A 19,839-nucleotide genomic window follows, 5' to 3' on the forward strand; every position below is an offset into this window, starting at 1 on the left:
ATGTTAAGTATTCTTCAATGGTATACTACAGGAATAACTATTCATAGTACCGTATCTTATTTATATGAGGGTCATTCTGAAAGTGATGCCTCCTGTTCATTTGTGTTGACTTTGAGTGTCCGAGGGAGGTATGTCGGTGTAGTGTTAATTACCGAATCATCCCACAAATGTCCTCTTAGTTTCGTTGTCTTCCGAAAGACAGCAGCAGCAGCAGGAGACCGTTCCAAAATGGCGTCGAGGTGCGAATAAAACAGAGATGTTCATTGAATTCCTCGCAACTGGACGAATTCTGCCAATTGAAATGCAGCAACGCTTGCTAAATGTGTATACAGACTATACACTAAGCGTATGTGAGGTGGTGGGTACTGCGTTTCAGTAGTGCTGAAAATGATGTGCAAGACAAACCAAGCACTGGTCAGCTGCCATCCCTAAGTGAACAACGTCTCGATCGATTCAGAAAACTGTAGTAACCTGACTGTCGAGCACCTTAAATACGCAAACACACACACACACACACACACACACACGCATTCGCATACGTGCGCGCACGCTCGCGGTGGATTACGACCAAGAAATTGTGTACATAGCCACAGTTTCGGCTGAAATGTCTTAGACAAGATATTACTCAACCTTGATTATCGCAAAGTGTGTGTAAGATAGGCCCTGTGGATAATTAAACGAATGCAAAAGAAATTCATCAAATTGATGTTTGTTGGTACCTGCTGGAGCTATCCGAGGCTGACTATGGCAATTTTCTGAAAACTCACCACTGGAGATGAGACGTGGTGTCACCACCACGAGACGGAATCCAAAAGACAGTCCGCGTGGTGGTGACGTGAATTCTGCACTGAAGACGCAGTTCCAGACACAGTCATTTACATGTGAAGTGATATGCACAGTATTCTGGGACTGGCAGAGTGTGTTTATTTTTTGATGTCTTGTAGCCTGAAGTAGCTATCAATTCAAAAAGCCACAAGTTCACAATATTACAAGTTGGCGCTACGCTGAAAGTCGGAATTTCCAGATTCAGGCCAGAGAAGAAGACAAACTTCCTTTTGCAGCACGATAAAGTTAGGCCTCACAGCAATTTTGCTACCATAGAATTCATTTAAAAATTTGGATGTACCTAACTACCACATTCACTGTATAGTCATGCTTTAGTACCTTTAGATATTCATTTCTTTGGGACTTTGAAAGACAGTCTACGTGTACAACGTTTTACAGGCTAAGATCCTGTCGTAAAAGCTGTATCAGTGGTTTGCCTCATCTGGTTCAGGTTTTCAAGAGAGCAGCATGCACCACCGTTTGCAAAAGTGCGTTTCAAATGGTGGTGACTATGTGGCGATGTAACAATATGTAGCCGAAATCCTGTGCTATTTAACTATGTTTCTTTGCTTTCTGTGTCTGTTGAAGTTTCTATGAAGAAAAAAGAGAGCTAGTAGTTCCGGCATAACCCTCGTAGTTGAGCAAATAGTTTATCTCCAAATCAACAATACCAACTTGTGTCTGTAGTTAAGCAAACAATTTATCTCGAAATCAACAATGCCAAATTGTGTCTCTCAGGCACCCTCTCTTCCTAGCACATAGGCCTTCCACGTCGAAAGAACTGAGCTATTCCCAACGTTTGCAGCAATTTGACGAAAATTATCGCACTGGGTGGCTTTGTGTGCTGTGTCCTAGTCGTTGGATGAGACACGGCATATGTGACAGCGCTTTTCCGTGACCCGTCGTAGGCTGGTACCAGGTTCTATTTCTGCCTGCTGTCGATATCCGTGGGAGAGGACGGTGAGCGTGGGTCGCCGACCTATGACCGCTGGGCAATTAGCCGATATCATCGCCCGTCGTACAAGCTCTTATCTCTGAGCACGGCAATCACGCTGCCCTATTATGTAATCATTTATACTGGATTTATCGACGGAAGCAGTTAACGTGCAGACTGTTCCACATCTGATAAGGGCAAGCAATAATTTTCTGGCGCCTGTACACCTAAAGCTTCACGCTAACGAGCATGTGACGAAGAAGAACTTTTTTTCTCAATTTAGCTAACGCTTATAGCGAATTTCTGAGGACCCCCGAACGAATGGACACGTAATCATAACAGAGGGTGTTTCCGTTACGTACTACTAAAAGATTAAAATTTACTGGAATTAAATAAGACCACAAATCAGAAAAAAGATTGAAAACATTGTTATGTGCCGAAAATAAGAGACTCGCATTAGTAGCTTCAAAAGCTCTTCTACTAATGAACAAATTCCGTACTTTACAGAGAGGTGGCTGTCCTGTTCGCTTTCATGACATGAATTTCTGAACAACGTTAAGCGCTGAACAAACTACTCACAAGGAGAGTTTCTCTTATTTTCTTCCAACGCAGTTACAAAAGCGTTTCACACTGTACCAGTCGGTTTCACCAGCCGGTGGTATTATCAGACATAGCTTTCCTGCAAGCGATACCTTACGTTCCCGTTACGTTGTCAACAAAAACACTTTCGTCAGTACAACCGATTACTGCATTGTTAAATGCTTTTTTGATTGTGCCTTAAGAAAACAGATTAAGATAATCAATCGATCACATAGTATCCATTGACAATATGTATGTTTTTGCGACAAGGAAAGCCTTTGTTGTACAAAATGCAGTAATGCTGTAACGTCGCTTTTCATCGAAATGATGGATATCAAAGGCCCACATGGGTCGTATAGATTAAATATCGAAGAAAACTACCAAAATCTTGGTATGTAGTATTCGAGCAAGAAAGTTCACGTATAAGTAAAAGGAAAAGGAAGGAAGATTGTGGTCAGACGTAGAGTAGACAATGAGGTCGTTTGAGAAGCTATACAACCTCAAATGGAACCATTCCAGCATTCGCCTTAATCGATCCAGGGAACCCATGGGGAACCTAAATCTGGACGTCCAGACCCAGTCCTCCAGAATATCTTTCCAGTGATTCACACCAAAGTATATGCAGTATACCTACATTGACAATGAGGAACGCCTTTGACTGTATAGTGACATGAAATGTGCGCCCAGTCGAGCGTCGAACGAGGACATCCTACCTTGACTATTATGCTGTCTTGGCACGTCTTCAGACCTGGTACAATTTGTTATTGTCACTGATGTGTCCTCCTATTACTTCTGACCACTTCAGCCGGAGGTAAGTGGATATAGCAACATTGAGGGAGAGGAGCATTGACTCTGGACCGTGACTTACCTTGTCATACTGATCAGATGAATTAAATTCGCTTAACCAAAACGAAGGGAATCACACACCTTGTGGGAGTCATACGAGAAAATGTTGGTGGCAATGAAAGTTTCAGCCATTACTGTAGGTGGCTCTCTCAGACAACGTAATGGTTTACTGCAAGGTGCAGTTGCAGTAATTTAGCTTACCCCTGAGATCTTACTGATTTTGTTCCCGGTGACCTACACTAATAGAAAGTCCCCCAAAGATCAAGTGAATTAAAAGAAAACATGGGATAACGGCTTATCTAATGAAATTACGAGGCATGGCCAAATTAAGCATAAAAGTATGGACATCACACTTCACACAGTTTATTAATAACAGGATCCAGCAATCTACGAAACAAACTAAAGGTCACTGTAACAAGCTAATTTATTGCTAAAGGACATCAGAATTCTTTTATCCACTGAATAATGTATACACTACAATATTAAAAGAAGAAAGGGTGGAAAATACCTACTATAGCCTTGGCACAGGTGGGTGGATATATGATGGAAAAGACATAAAACTGTCACGCAGATATGACGAGTGATTGCGCAAAAAGGTAATGAGTTAAGGAAAGATCCCAGAGTAACATGAACAAACATCAGCCTACCCACCTAACGTATAGTGGGTGCAATGAAAAAATTAGATCAGCAAAACAAAACGCTATTGCAAGATAAATGACTTCACACTTGCTCGTCTCAGTGGATGCAAATACATCGCATGCACACTCTAGTGATGTACGGCGGCTTTAGTAGCAGCTCAGAATGTAATTTCAGGTCGACAACAGGGTTCTGTGCTAAATTGGGGACATCTCACTCCACAGTTCTAAGATGTCCCAAGAACACAGAATGTTGTTCTCAACGGAGAGACGTCTACAGACGTTAAAGTAACCTCTGGCGTGCCACAGGGAATGTTATGGGACCATTGCTTTTCACAATATATATAAATGACCTAGTAGACAGTGTCAGAAGTTCCATGCGGCTTTTCGCGGATGATGCTGTAGTACGAGGTGCATTCAAGTTCTAAGGCCTCCAATTTTTTTTCTCCAGACTGGAAAGAGATAGAAACATGCGCATTGTTTTAAAATGAGGCCGCGTTCATTGTCAATACGTCCCAGAGATGGCAGATGGAATTTTACCGCCAGTGGCGAGAATGAGAACTGTTTTAAATACTTAAAATGGCGACGTTTTCCTTACTTGAACAGCGTGCAATCATTCGTTTTCTGAATTTGCGTAGTGTGAAACCAATTGAAATTCATCGACAGTTGAAGGAGACATGTGGTGATGGAGTTATGGATGTGTCGAAAGTGCATCCGTGGGTGTGATAGTTTAATGAAGGCAGAACATCGTGTGACAACAAACCGAAACAACCTCGGGCTCGCACAAGCCGGTCTGACGACATGATCGAGAAAGTGGAGAGAATTGTTTTGGGGGATCGCCGAATGACTGTTGAACAGATCGCCTCCAGAGTTGGCATTTCTGTGGGTTCTATGCACACAATCTTGCATGACGACCTGAAAATGCGAAAATTGTCATCCAGGTGAGTGCCACGAATGCTGACGGATGAGCACATGGCTGCCTGTGTGGCATGTTGCCAAGCAATGTTGACGTGCAACGACAGCATGAATGGGACTTTCTTTTCGTCGGTTGTGACAATGGATGAGACGTGGATGCCATTTTCCAATCCAGAAACAAAGCGCCAGTCAGCGCAATGGAAGCACACAGATTCATCGCCACCAAAAAAATTTCAGGTAACCGCCAGTGCTGAAAAAATGATGGTGTCCATGTTCTGGGACAGCGAGGGCGTAATCCTTACCCATTGCGTTCCAAAGGGCACTACGGTAACAGTTGCATCCTACGAAAATGTTTTGAAGAACAAATTCCTTCCTGCACTGCAACAAAAACGTCCGGAAAGGGCTGCGCGTGTGCTGTTTCACCGAGTAAACGCACCCGCACATCGAGCTAACGTTAGGCAACAGTTTCTTCGTGATAACAACTTTGAAGTGATTCCTCGTGTTCCCTACTCACCTGACCTGGCTCCTAGTGACTTTTGGCTTTTTCCAACAATGAAAGACACTCTCCGTGGCCGCACATTCACCAGCCGTGCTGCTATTGCCTCAGCGATTTTCCAGTGGTCAAAACAGACTTCTAAAGAAGCCTTCGCCGCTGCCATGGAATCATGGCGTCAGCGTTGTGAAAAATGTGTACGTCTGCAGGGCGGTTACGTCGAGAAGTAACGCCAGTTTCATCGATTTCGGATGAGTAGTTAATTAGAAAAAAAAACGGAGGCCTTAGAACTTGAATGCACCTCGTATACAGAGAAGTCGCAGCATTAGAAAATTGCAGCGAAATGCAGGAAGATCTGCAGCGGATAGGCGCCGTGTGGAACGATTTGAAGTGGAATGATCATATAAAATTAATTGTTGGTAATGCGGGTACCAGGTTGAGATTCATTGGGAGAGTCCTTAGAAAATGTAGTCCTTCAACAAAGGAGGTGGCTTACAAAACACTCGTTCGACCTATACTTGAGTATTGCTCATCAGTGTGGGATCCGTATCAGGTCGGGTTGACGGAGAAGATAGAGAAGATCCAAAGAAGATCGGCGCGTTTCGTCACAGGGTTATTTGGTAAGTGTGATAGCGTTACGGAGATGTTTAACAAACTCAAGTGGCAGACTCTGCAAGAGAGACGCTCTGCATCGCGGTGTAGCTTGCTGTCCAGGTTTCGAGAGGGTGCGTTTCTGGATGAGGTATCGAATATATTGCTTCCCCCTACTTATACCTCCCGAGGAGATCACGAATGTAAAATTAGAGAGATTCGAGAGCGCACGGAGGCTTTCAGACAGTCGTTCTTCCCGCGAACCATACGCGACTGGAACAGGAAAGGGAGGTAATGACAGTGGCACGTAAAGTGCCCTCCGCCACACACCGTCTGGTGGCTTGCGGAGTATAAATGTAGATGCAGATGTAGAACAAGTGTTCTATCTGGTGTCCCCACAGCAAGTGATTTCTTACTCTTCCTCTACAAAACTTAGTAGGCTCTGCCAGTGTCGGAATCTCGCTGACCAACTGCAACATACCTTGCGAGTTCTAATCAATGATAATTTAATGAAAATTCTAGCAAATTCCTTACTCTTACAGATTATGCCATGGTTCACCAATGAAGTATATTTCTCGCTTGCAATGGGGAAGAAGGCAGAAAATCTCACCTACTATGTAACAGAGTTCTAGTTACGGCCAGTGAGAAGGGGTCGACATAAACGCATGCGGAAACTCTCCCCCTCTAACAAACTAAGTACTATGAGACAATCGCAGATCTCCTTACTAAATTTGAAAGAACATTTCAGATGGTCTCCTCTGGGCCTAAGGGCTGGTTCCATATTCCTAGCCTAGTGTTCCATCGTATCCTTCAGATTTCTATTTTTGCTAAAAGGAATTCTTTTCACTTCGTTCACAATGAAGTTTTATGGCGGGCTGGCCGCCCTCACTCACCGAAGCTACACTCTGTCGGCAGAGGGTTCTGTCCTTCGTTACTTTCCTGAAACTGTGGCTTTCAGCAGAAATATCTTTACAACCCATGCAGATCCACCAAGTGACTCACCCGTTTCGCCAGACAGCTAAAAGCCCCAAGGCTTCTCTAATTACAAGACCAGCAAACCAAAAGGAAAATACATAGAGTTAATTAGAATTGCAGCCATTGAAATTTGTAATTACAGCTTGCAGTTTTCATGCAGTGCTAGTGATTTGATTTGATGTACTGGCCGGATATGCATACTGGATTGTTAAACAGGTGACGTTGCAGTGTTTGGCGAAGCTGCTGTGTATCACTGTGGTGGCTCCTGGCCATGAGCAGAAGATGTAGGTACAGGTCATTGAATGGTAGAAACATTCATCTCATGCGACATGCACTGATGAGCAAAAACACTGTGACCAAAACAAACTGACACAGCCCATCACCATTAGTGGGATGCATCATTTCGTTATGGCTCTTCTGGTGGCAGGCTTCAATGTTATGTCACAGCGCTTTCCGTGTGTACCATATCGTGGTCGAGCGGTTCTAGACGCTATAGTCGCTACGGTCGCAGGTTCGAATCCTGCCTCGGGCATGGATGTGTGTGATGTCCTTAGGTTAGTTAGGTTTACGTAGTTCTAAGTTCTAGGTGACTGATGACCTCAGAAGTTAAGTCCCATAGTGCTCAGAGCCATTTGAACCATTTTGTACCATATCTTCAGGCCTGTATTTTTTTGTCCACGATAAGAAGAAATGTTGCAAGATGTTCGAAATCCTGAGATGATGATATTCAGATGTGTGTGAAATCTTATGGGACTTAACTGGCACACCCGTGCCGCAGGGAGGACTCGAACCTCCGCCGGGACCAGCCGCACAGTCCATGACTGCAGCCCCCTAGACCGCTCGGCTAATCCCGCGCTGCGAAATCCTGAGAAAAATAGGGGTGTGCAGTGGGCATAGATACCTAATATACGATATGTACAAGGGCCAAGAGGGAACATTTAGAGTGGAAGACCACGGATTAAAAAGTGTGTAAGACACGGAAGTAATCTTTCGCCCTTGCTGTTCAGTCTGTCCGTTGAAGAATCAATGACAGAAATAAAAGAAATGTACAAGAGTGCAATTAAAATTCAAGGTGTAAGGATATCAGTTATAAGATTTGCTGATGACATTGCTATTCTCAGTGAAAGTGAAGAAGAATTACAGGACCTGTTGAATCGAATGAACAGTCTAATGAGTAAGAAGATGGACTGTGAGTAAATCGAAGAAAGACAAAAATAATGACAAGTAGCAGAAATAGTGAAAAACTTCACACCATGATTGCTGATCATGAAGTAGATGCAGTTAAGGGATTCTGCTGCCTAGGAGGGACGACACAGAAAGCGCAATACATTAAGGGCATTCTTGGACAGCAGAAGGCTACTAGAATCAAACATAGGTATTAATTTGAGGAAGAAATTTCTCAGAACGTGCATTTGGACCACAAAATTGTATGGTAGTAAAACATGGACTATACGAAAACTGGAACAGAAGAAAATAGAAGCATGTGAGATGTGGTGCTACAGAAGAACGTTGAAAATTGGGTAGATTGATAAGGTGAAGGCCGGCCGCTGTGGCCGAGCGTTTCTAGGCGCTTCAGTCCGGAACCGCGTTGCTGCTACGGTCACAGGTTCGAATCCTGCCTCTGGCATGGATGTGTGTGATTTCCTTAGGTTAGTTAGGTTTACGTAGTTCTAAGTCTAGGAGACCGATGACCTCAGATGTTAAGTCCCGTAGTGCTTAGAGCCATTTGAATTTGATAAGGTAAGGAATGAGGAGGTTCTCTGCATGAACGGCGAGGAAACGAATGTATGGAAAACGCTGACAAGAAGAAGTCACAGGATGATAAGACATGTGTGGTGTCACCGCCAGACACCACACTTGTTAGGTGGTAGCCTTTAAATCGGCCGCTGTCCGTTAGTATACGTCGGACCCGCGTGTCGTCACTATCAGTGATTGCAGACTGAGCGCCACCACACGGCAGGTCTAGTCTAGAGAGACTACCTAGCACACGCCCCAGTTGGACAGCCGACTTTGCTAGCGATGGTTCACTGACTGCAGACGCCCTCATTTGCAGAGACGACAGTTTAGCATAGCCTTCAGCTACGTCATTTGCTACAACCTAGCAAGGCGCCATATTCAGTTGCTATGTCTTCTGAACAGATAATATGGTGACTCATGTACCGTCAAGAGCGACGTTCATCATTAATGGATTAAAGTTGTAAGTATCAGGCTAATTACGTCCGCTTTCTGAATTCTAATTCCGTGTCATGTTCCAGACCTCAGGTCAATGTAGTTCTTCCCTTCTCATGCCAGCCTGCGTGAGCTAAAGCGCGTGCATTTCGGCCTCCACTAGTAACACGGTGTTGGCTCTTCTGCCAACACAACAACATGTGTAAGACATCAGGTAATGACTTCCGTGGTACTAGGGGAAGCTGTAGAGGATAAAAACTGTAGAAGTCAGAGACTAGGAAACATACAGCGATTAACTGAGGACGCAGGTTTCAAGTGCTACTCTGAAATGAAAAGATTGGCACAGGAGAGGAATTCGTGGCGGGCCGCATCAAACCAGTCAGAAGACTGACGACTCAAAAGAAGACCCGTCGTCGCGCGGCACCCGTTGGGACCGTGAGGAGAAGTGGCTTGTCCCTGAATGAGGACTTACGCGAGGAGAGGGGTGATGAGGAGAGTGTAGCGCCGACTTATTTCCAGTGTGCTGTCACCATTTTATCTATGTTTTATGCTAAAGTAGAGGAGACACCTCTTTGAGAGTTGCTTTCCATTAGAACGTTCTAAACAGGGTACTAGCAGTAATAGGGAGCCCAGGTGGCTGACTAGTGGGATAACGATATCGTATAGAACAAAGCGGGAATTATGTCAAAATGTTAGAAGTAGTCACAATCAGGCTACAGTAGCCCATTACAAACAGTACTGTAAGGTGCTTAAAAATGTTATCAGAAAGGCAAAGAGTATGTGGTATGTAAATAGAATTGCTAATTCCCGGGATAAAATTAAAACTACGTGGTCATTTGTGAAAGAAGTGTCTTGTAAGCACCACAAGGTCGACGATATAAAGTCAGTCCGCAGCAAAAATATTTCTGTTACTGATAAATCATATATATGTACAGTATTTAGCAATCATTTTCTCAGCATTGCTGATGAATTAAATAAAAATTTAGTTTCTACAGGAAATCATATAACTTTCTTGGCAAATGCCTTTCCGAGATTGATGTCTGAAATACCCCTCTGTGATACAGACAAGAGGAAGATTGAGTCAATAATTAAATCACTGGAGACTAAGGACTCTAATGGTTATGATGGAGTGCCTAGCAGAATATTAAAGTACTGTGCTGCACATGTTAGCCCTGTATTTAGCTATATTTGTAATGTTTCCTTTAGGAATGATCAGTTTCCTGAACGATTTAAGTACACAGCAGCAACGCCACTTTATAAAAAGGGAGAAAGGGATAATGTAGATAATTTTAGACCTATTTCTACGCCATCAGTGTTTCTAAGGTTATTGAAAAGGCTGTGTATGTAAGGATAATTAATCATTTTATATCACACGATTTGCTATCAAATGTACAGTTCGGCTTTAGAAGTCGCTTAAAAACTGCAAATGCTATATTATCTTTTCTCTGTGAGGTACTGGATGGGTTAAACAAAAGGTTTCGTATGCTAGGCGTATTTTTTTATTTAACTAAGGCATTTGATTGTGTTGATCACAAAATATTGCTCCAGAAGTTGGACCATTACGGAATATGGGGAGTAGCTCACAACTGGTTCACCTCTTACTTTAGCAACAGACAGCAAAAGGTCGTTATTTACAATGTTAAGAATGGCTGTGATGTGGGGTCTGAGTGGGGTATGGTCAAGTGGGGAATGACCTAGGGATCAGTGTTGGGGCCACTCCTGTTATTTATTTATATAAATAATATGCCCTCTAGTATTACGGTTAACTCTAAAATATTTCTGTTTGCTGACGACACTAGCTTAATAGTAAAGGATGTTGTGTGCAACATTGGCTCGGTTTCAAATAGTGCAGTTCATGACCTAAGTTCATGACTTGTAGAAAATAAACTAACGCTAAATCACAGCAAGACTTAGTTTTTACAGTTTCTAACACACTATTCCACAAAACCTGACGTTTTAATTTCACAGAATGGGCATGTGATTAGTGAAACTGAACAGATCAAATTTCTAGGAGTTCAGCTAGATAGTAAACTGTCGTGGAAATCTCACGTTCAGGATTTTGTTCAAAGGCTTAATGCTGTCATTTTTACTATTCGAAGGTATCTGAAGTGAGTGATCGTGCGACTCGAAAATTAGTCTGCTTTGCTTATTTTCATTCGCGTATGTCGTGTGGTATTATAGTTTGGGGTAAATCTTCCGATTCTAAAAGGATATTTTTGGCTTAGAAACGGGCGGTTGGGGTAATAAGTGGTGTAAATTCACGAACCTCTTGTCGACCCCTGTTCACGAGTCTGGGTATTTTGACATTGGCCTCTCAATATATATATTCCTTACTGTCCCAAGAATAAGCAGCTTTCAATCAGTTAATACTCAGCAGAAATCAAACTTGCATTTGGATCGGACTTCCTTATATCTTGAGCAGAAAGGTGTGCAGTATACTGCTGCATCCATTTTCAATAAGCTACCACTCGAATTCAAAATCTTAGAAGTAATCCACGCGCTTTCAAATCTAAACTGAGGAGTTTCCTCATGGGTCAGTCCTTCTACTCTGTCGTGGAGTTCCTTGAAAAATTAAGCTGATTCTTGTTGCATTATTGATTGCGTTTACTTAAACTTATGGACTGACTTTTTCAGGTTCATAAACATTTATTTTTATCTGTTATTACTTTTATGTTGTAATTTGATGTATTGAAACGTTCCATAGCCTTGGAGATTTGCTCCTCAGTTTGGTCCTACGGAACTTGACGTGTAAATAAATAAATAAATATTTTCAGCGCTCGCAGACAACGAATATCTTGCAATTAGTGTCCACTTTGCCCGCTACTTACAGCACCTCAGTCTTAAGTTAGACTGTGACGGCACCAGCAGAAAGGTTCTTCTTATCGTGGAGAAACAGTATCTGCAAGCAAGCAAGAAATTAATTACGTAAGATTATTTATTCGAAGCGATAATTACAACTTGATGGTTGTCCCTCGTATGATCTTCTTATGGGTAGACGATGTTACTTTTAGACTCAACTTCGACACTAATCGTACCCAGATTACCTCAAATTAAAAACTTTAATTATCTCATTAAACATGATGGAGTTCTTGCGACAACACACACATTGGCGGCACGTTTTAATGAACCGCTCTGATATTAGAGAGTATGCAGATTTTAACGAAGCTCGACAACATTTTTATCGGTTCCTATAGCTTTTAATTGCGACCTGTATCTATTTGTTCCTAATGGTTCATTACATTTTCACTTTGCTGTTTTTCGTTTGATGACGAGTACGTTTGAATGTATATGTAACAGCAATTTTAGTACTTTATGTTGGAATTATCATAGCATTTTACGATATACACAGTTAACTGGTAAGAAAAAGTACTGCCACTTTGTTTTCTCTTTCCCCCGCATAACAATCCATTATCATTCCCATAAAAATAGAATTCTTTGCTGTGTATGCGACGTGCGAGATGCCTAACGGTCAGCAGGTTGAATAATTTTTCCAAGAGTTGAACGAGAAGGAATTCTTATAAACCCATTCGTTAAAATGATTCATCGACTAAGAATAAGAAAGAGATTAATATCTTTAACACATTTTTTTGTAAGGCGACAATCATTATTGAAATTAACAATACAATTATTTAATATGTCGAGGAGGCTTAATTGCCTATATTTCTTTTTCTTCCATGAGCTGGTTCCGAATACGTAAAATGTCTAGTGCCCAAAGTCTTTTAGTACCAGAGAACCTAAAGTCTGAATTATTTAGAACCAAGCAGTAATCATCATATTTATGTTTTCGGTATGGGGACAGAGATTCTGAATAGGGGACTTCTGCGACCTATTGGAATTGTATTTAGATGTAAACAGTGTCGATGAAACAGGCGTTGATTTAAATGACTTAAGACATACAAATCTAGGGACATTCCGGGTTTGTTATGAAAAAGAGATAATTAATGGTCGGAATCTTAATTATATCTCGAGTGGAAACTTTATTTAACATGCATTCATAATTACTTTTAAAGTCATTTTATTATTTCTTGTCGATTTTGTTATAAAATTCCAATTATTCTCAACTTAGATCAATCTGTATGAAGTAACCAAGACTGACATTCAGATGAAGAAGTTCTTGTACAGAAAGTTTCAGTACATAAGTAAGTTTATGTGCTCTACTTTGTGAGACCTGTTAACTGATATATGATTTAGTGCCAGATTTAAAGCCTTCGATTTTATGAGAGTTAAGCCATTTCGAACACATCATACAGCTTCCTCTAAATCTTCCAACATTAAATATATAGTGTCCCTGTAGGTATGGACAAAATTCAGGAATATGACATGAGCCATCGTTCGAAGCAAAAAGGTCTACTAAGCATCGATATTAAGACGCAAACCTTAAGAGGTATGAACGCTTCCTCATTTTCGATACTGTGAAACGAATCACTGCTATTGCAAGCTCTTTGCATTCCGCATTTTGAGAGGTGGTAGTATGGACCAAAACAACATAAAGTCTGGTAAACATCGACTCTAAACTGTAAGTAAACCTTAAGAACTACGAGCACTTGTTTATCTTCATTACTGTAAAACACATCTCTTCTACTGAACAAGCGCTCATAGTTCTCAAAAGTATGCATTTTAGAGCCCATGTTTACTACACAATTTTTTTCTTGTGTTGGTCCATATAACGTACTTGCAAAATATGGAAAGCAAGGAGCTTGCAGTGGAAGATATTTGTTTCACAATATCGAAAATGAAGAAGTTCTCGTAGCTCTTAAGGTCCATTGTTTACAAGACCTTCTTGCTTCGAATAATCGTTTGTCATATCCCTGAATTATGACCATTCCTCTTGAGACATCCTGTATAATCTAACAATGACTATAGACTAAAAAGTCCTACACAGAACATTCACACGAATTTCTTATTTACTGTTTTTTCGTTAAGATTTGCATCCAGGACCTTTCACGAAGGTCGACTACTGCAAAATGACTTATGCCGATGCACATCTAACACGTCACTACGTCTGTTGCAAATCAGAGTGGTAAGTCTGTAACAATTCGGAATACCCATTGCACCAAGAGACACCGATTCACCATATTTCAACGATTTTGTGACGAAAGTAAGGAAGTTCTGGGCACAGTTATGTTGAATTATATTGTGTTCCAGGAAAGAAGACATGAAGACACAGCGAGTAACGAAGAGAAGAAAGAGTCCCAAGATGAGGGCAGAGGACAAAAAGATTCCTTTGTGAATCCTATACCTTAAACCAGTGTGAGATTTGGCAGAATCAACAGAAAACGATATTCAACAAAACCATGGCAGTTATTTCGTTCTAACATAGGGATATGATATGTTACTCAGCGAAAGTTATTCGAAAGGACTACCAGTTATGTCGTTATGAGATATGGTCAAGTCTGAATAGATATTTCATAAGTGATATATCTGTTTTCAGTTATCAGCTTCTCCATCTGGTATTGACAGAAATATTCTGAATTTATTTTTCCAGGCGGTTGTATTAAGGAGATGTTACCAACGGTTTGCTGTTCTGTGTCGCTGCTATTGTGCTTTGCCGCTAATGGGGTAGCTTCGCCTTCCTCGCAGGTGTGCGTCTTTTGCCCCTCGTTGATGCTGGGTTCTCCCATCCTCTCTCTATTGGGGTGAGGCGTGGGACAATATTCTTCAAAATACACATGGCTCGGTCTCCGCACTAATGTGAAGCTTGAGACAGTGAATTCCTTACTTCGGTCTCCGGTTTGTCGCCAGTGCCATATTGTGCAATTATATAAACTCTCACACTCAGACCGTAGCTTCCCGTCGACTTTCTGGTTCTATCGTCAGTTTGGCTTCCTTCGCCAGACAATTGCAATGACGTTGTTTGTGTCTTCTTTGTTTCATTTCTTTACGATGATTATTGCTTAATGCTGCTACTTACAAGTTTCTTTACAATGAGCTTTACATTTGAATATTTACGTGAATAACAGAAAATGAATGTTTAAATAGGTTTTTTCCAGTACTTTACAGAAGAATTATCTCATCAAGTTACTTCATTTTACAACGATTCCTTTACTTCTTGAATGAGCATGGATTTATGATGTGTAGGTTACTTAATTAGTACATCGTGCAATTAGTTTTCTTTTATTTTTTTCTGGCTTACTTTGATCATTTAAATGATTAGTACTATTGTACCTATATTTGAATATTTACAAGTTTGTAGCTCGTCCTGTCTGCCTCTTGTGATCTGCTGCTACCTGAAACATATCTACATTCTTTTGCTGTATCATCTGTGATCCATTTATATCTCAGTATTCATGGCTAATTGCCATATGACCACTGCAAGAATTCCTATCCAATGTGTCTGTAGAACAGCACGTCATTCCTCAGCAAATAATGCTGACGAATGTCAACAGAGTTCTTGTCTTTCCACTTATGTTTGACCCTTAACACCTCTGGATTTTTGTTCTGCTCGAATAAGTTATTGTCACCACTGCAACGATTGAATAATGGCTCTGATATCGCTGTTAACTCACTCTCACTAGGTACGATTGCATTAACGACAGTGTTCTTGACTGTTACACGAAGTATCGAACTTATCTCTGAAGTAGTCTCGTCTTCGACTTCCTCCATTAATATGTCCTCAGCTACTTCGTAATGTAACCGTTGTATGTGTGTTTGTTTCGACACAACTGGATGTTTATGAATATCCATAGTTGCGTCATTTTCCATTAACATTTGACGGTCTTCATCGAAAGTTTGGGAAGAAGTACTTCCCTTTTTTAAATTGTCCAACTTCAGTCTCGCTGCTTCTAGATCAGCTTCTAAAGTAAGCAACCTAGATTTTAAATCCTCATTTTCACACCTTGTTACTTCCTTTAAGTTTGTCTCATCACACATCTGCGTAATCGTGTTTAATTTGGATTTTAGAGCCTGGCAAGTATTCTTTAAGTGTGACAGTATTTCACACTTAGATTCTGGGGAGTCGTCAGATTCTACATTAAGTGTAAGGCAGCTAATATCAGGTGCAGATCATAACAAAAATCATTAAAAATGCTGCTGTCATGTAAGTAGAATGCATGAATTAATAAAGGTGATAGTTTGGGGTTTATTCTAGAAAGACAAGACAGCTATTCCCTTTCTTATTCTACATATAACTTATCAACTGTGCTTTCAGGGATCAATTGCTACACAAAAAACATGTTCTATTACTTTTGACACTCAATAACAAAATATTTAACTCTTAGACATATTGACTTCATGATTATGAAAATCGTTATCCCTAGACACAAAAAATTTTGATCACAGGACATTTATCTTCATCAACTCATTTACATCTACATTGTCGTAGCTGGTCAATGCACCGAGTTGGTGGAGAATAAATTTACTTTTTGAACCAATGAAAAACTCTCATGTATGCAATGTGAGGGTAGGTTAACATCCAAGCTTTTGATATTCAATGCTCAAAGTGTACATAAGTCGGAGTGAGCAAAATCTAGACTCAACATTAACTGTGGCCTAATGTGCGATGGTATTTTACCAAGCGGTATCTGCAACGGCGCTGTCTCTACGCTGGATCCAGAACACTAATTCCCTACTCTGGCCTTGACTAAATTCACTCAGTCTCAGCTTCCCTGCATTCCGTAGAACAGTAATCTTTCCCTAGTTGAAATAATGGCTACTGCACACTCAATAAGGATTGGAGTGGCGTGCACAATTTCTTTGCCTGCAAAAATTCCCACAGGAATAATTATCTACCTCTTTGCTATCTGTCGCCATGATATGTGAAGCGTATCATCCTCACTTCACAGACAGCAAAGCTCTCAACGCCCTCGCTATTTTCCACACACCTGTGCGGTCTGCCGCGAGACGAGAGAGAGATCTAGAAAATTTTAATTCTCAAAATGCTTTTATATAATGGGGATCTCCCCACCATGGGGCATGTGCGTCACCCAGTATGGTTACAGCCAATCACTGTCTCGTTAGAGGTGAATTTTATTTTTCTTCCTGGGTCACGGCCTAGCCCTGTTAGTGCCATGCAGCCACTTACCCTCGGTCCTGGTCATATTTACGTTAAAAGGAATAATGTATTGTTCTGGCCTTATCCCTTTCTGCACTGAAGCTCGCCGTTCTCATGCTAAATAAGGTTTTCTGATGTCATTAATCACCTGCTTGGTTCGTCTCCAAAACGTGTTTCACTTTAACTTGTTTATTCTTGCCTCTGTCTATATATTGGTAGATATTGTTTTGTTAGTGTTTGGTACATGAGATTAACTGAAATTGCCTGTTGTTGATATAATATAATTATTATTTTATCATTTTCTGAGGATCACATACTGTATCGTACTGTTATGGATCAATCTCGTGTAAGGTCCATAAAATCCGGATGCCTTACAACCTGTACAATGTATTCCTGTTCCTCCAGTAGACAATGTAATTGGTTGGAATGTTTGAAACCATAAACACCCCCTCCGTCCGAACAGGCCTTGGAAGGCCCAACAGTATCGACTGGCCGCTGTGTCATCCTCAGCCCATAGGCATCACTGGATGCGGATAAGGAGGGGCATGTGGTCAGCACACCGGTCTCCTGGCCGTATGTCAGTTTATGAGACCAGAGCCGCTATTTCTCAATCAAGTAGCTCCTCAGTTTGCCTCACAAGGGCTGAGTGCACCCCACTTGCCAACAGTGCTCTGCAGACAGGATGGTCGCCCATCCGAGTGCTAGCCCAGCCTGACAGTGCTTAACTTTGGTGATCTGACGGGAACTGGTGTTACCACTGCGGCACGACCATTGCTCTTGAAACCATACCATTTTCTTAAAATCACAAAAAATGGTTAAGGTCGTTGTCTATTATATAAGGGGCGTTCAAAAAGAAACAAGCTGGAGGCACAATTACAGAAACTAGTACCTGTATGTTATAAGTATTCACCGTGGCTGTTGAGACACTTGTCCCACTGTGACACATGGCTTCTCATAAAATTCCTGGGGCTGTGATGTTAACCAGTTCCGTACGTACAGCTGGACATTGTCATCTGATGTGAATCGTTTGCCCCTCAGAGCCTTTTTAAGGGGACCAAAAATTCATTCCTTCTGATTCACTTCCTGCAGCATGGGACAATCGTGAATTCCCACCCTTCGCCAAGCGACCAAATCAAAACGACCAGGCAATCTCACCCACGGGGTCATTCTGCTCCACGACAACGCAAAGCTTCATACGGCCAACATAGACGCGGAACTCCTGCAGAACTTCAAATGGGAGGTTCTCGGCAACCCTCCATACAGTCCGGACCTCTCTCCCTGTGATTACGCCATTTTTTGTCTCCTTAAAAAGTCTCTGAGTGGCAAACGATTCACCTCGGACGACGACGTCCACCTGTACATGCGGAACTGGTTAACATCACAGCCCCGGGAGTCTTATGTGAGAGCCTTTCACCGCCTTGTGTCACAGTGGGACAAGTGTCTCAACAGACAGGCTCAATACTTCCAACATACAGGTACTGTTTTCTGTAATTATGCCTCCAGCTCGTTTCTTTTTGAACGCCCCTTATTCATCTGATGTTACTTGAAAGTCGAGAACAGAATCAAATTAAAGTATGTGTCTTACTCTGTAATTGAAATTATCCTATCCATCAGGCTAACTTCCAAAAACTGTTATTACTGAAATGAAGTACATTTTTATTAAAGTTAGGAAACATGCTAGGAAGAAATTATATTCGCTATTTAACGAATAATACACTAAACTGTAATATGTGTTGTTATATTTACATATCTATTTTGCTTGCGAATGGGATTGAACTGTAACGAAATTCATAAACTATGTAATATCCGTTTATTTTATGATTTACTGTTCTGGTATCTGTCAAAACTCATTGTATTTCTTTAATTTTCTGTTTTTAACAATCACGTCATTGTAGCAATGTACAGGCATTCTGTGAAATCCGACGGCATTCTATAGAATGCCTATGTAGTGTACTGAATGCCTAAAATCGAACGTCAAAATATGAAAAGGCTGATACTTTATACATTGCGTAGGTACTGTGCCGGCCGGAGTGGCCAAGCGGTTAAAGGCGCTACAGTCTGGAACCGCACGACCGCTACGGTCGCAGGTTCGAATCCTGCCTCGGGCATGGATGTTTGTGATGTCCTTAGGTTAGTTAGGTTTAAGTAGTTCTAAGTTCTAGGGGACTTATGACCACAGCAGTTGAGTCCCATAGTGCTCAGAGCCATTTGCACCATTTTTTTGTTTTTCATAGGCACTGTATACTTTGTAGATTCCTCCACAGGCCAATTGCAATGGTCTCGTGCACACTACAGTCGTTACTGAGGATGTCTTCGGGCCGACATGGGAACACGTAGGTGTCGTCTGCTGTGGAGACCAAAGTTCAACAATCTGCGCTCAGCGGTGTGCCCCAAGACACTTATGCCTGCACCTGCATTGTACTCTGTCGTCCCATCCTGTTTTTCACAGCGGGCAAACCTCCGACCTGCATGTCCTGTGCTGGGGCGTGACGGCCGTGAACGACCAACGCACTGTCGCCTGCTCGTAGTTTCACCGTCCTTCAACCACATTTTCGTCGATGTTCACAAGTTTCGCAGTTTCGAAACACTCGCTCACAAGTGCAGGGCCATGACAATCTGATTGCCGTTAAAATCACTTATGTCAATGGATTTCGCTATTTCCGCCTCGTATCGTCGCTAGAATTAGTCCTCAGTCTCCTCTGCTCCGCTTAAACACTGTGGTGACGAAAGTCGTGGGATAGTGATACGCACATGTACAGATGGCGGAAATATCGCGTACACAAGGTATAAAAGGGTAGTGCAGTGATGAAGCTGTCATTTGTACTCAAGTGATTCATGTTAAAATATTTCCGTGATTATGACTGCACGACGGAAATTAACAGACTTT

This window comes from Schistocerca cancellata, chromosome 5, assembly GCF_023864275.1.
Source record: "Schistocerca cancellata isolate TAMUIC-IGC-003103 chromosome 5, iqSchCanc2.1, whole genome shotgun sequence".
Taxonomy (NCBI): domain Eukaryota; kingdom Metazoa; phylum Arthropoda; class Insecta; order Orthoptera; family Acrididae; genus Schistocerca; species Schistocerca cancellata.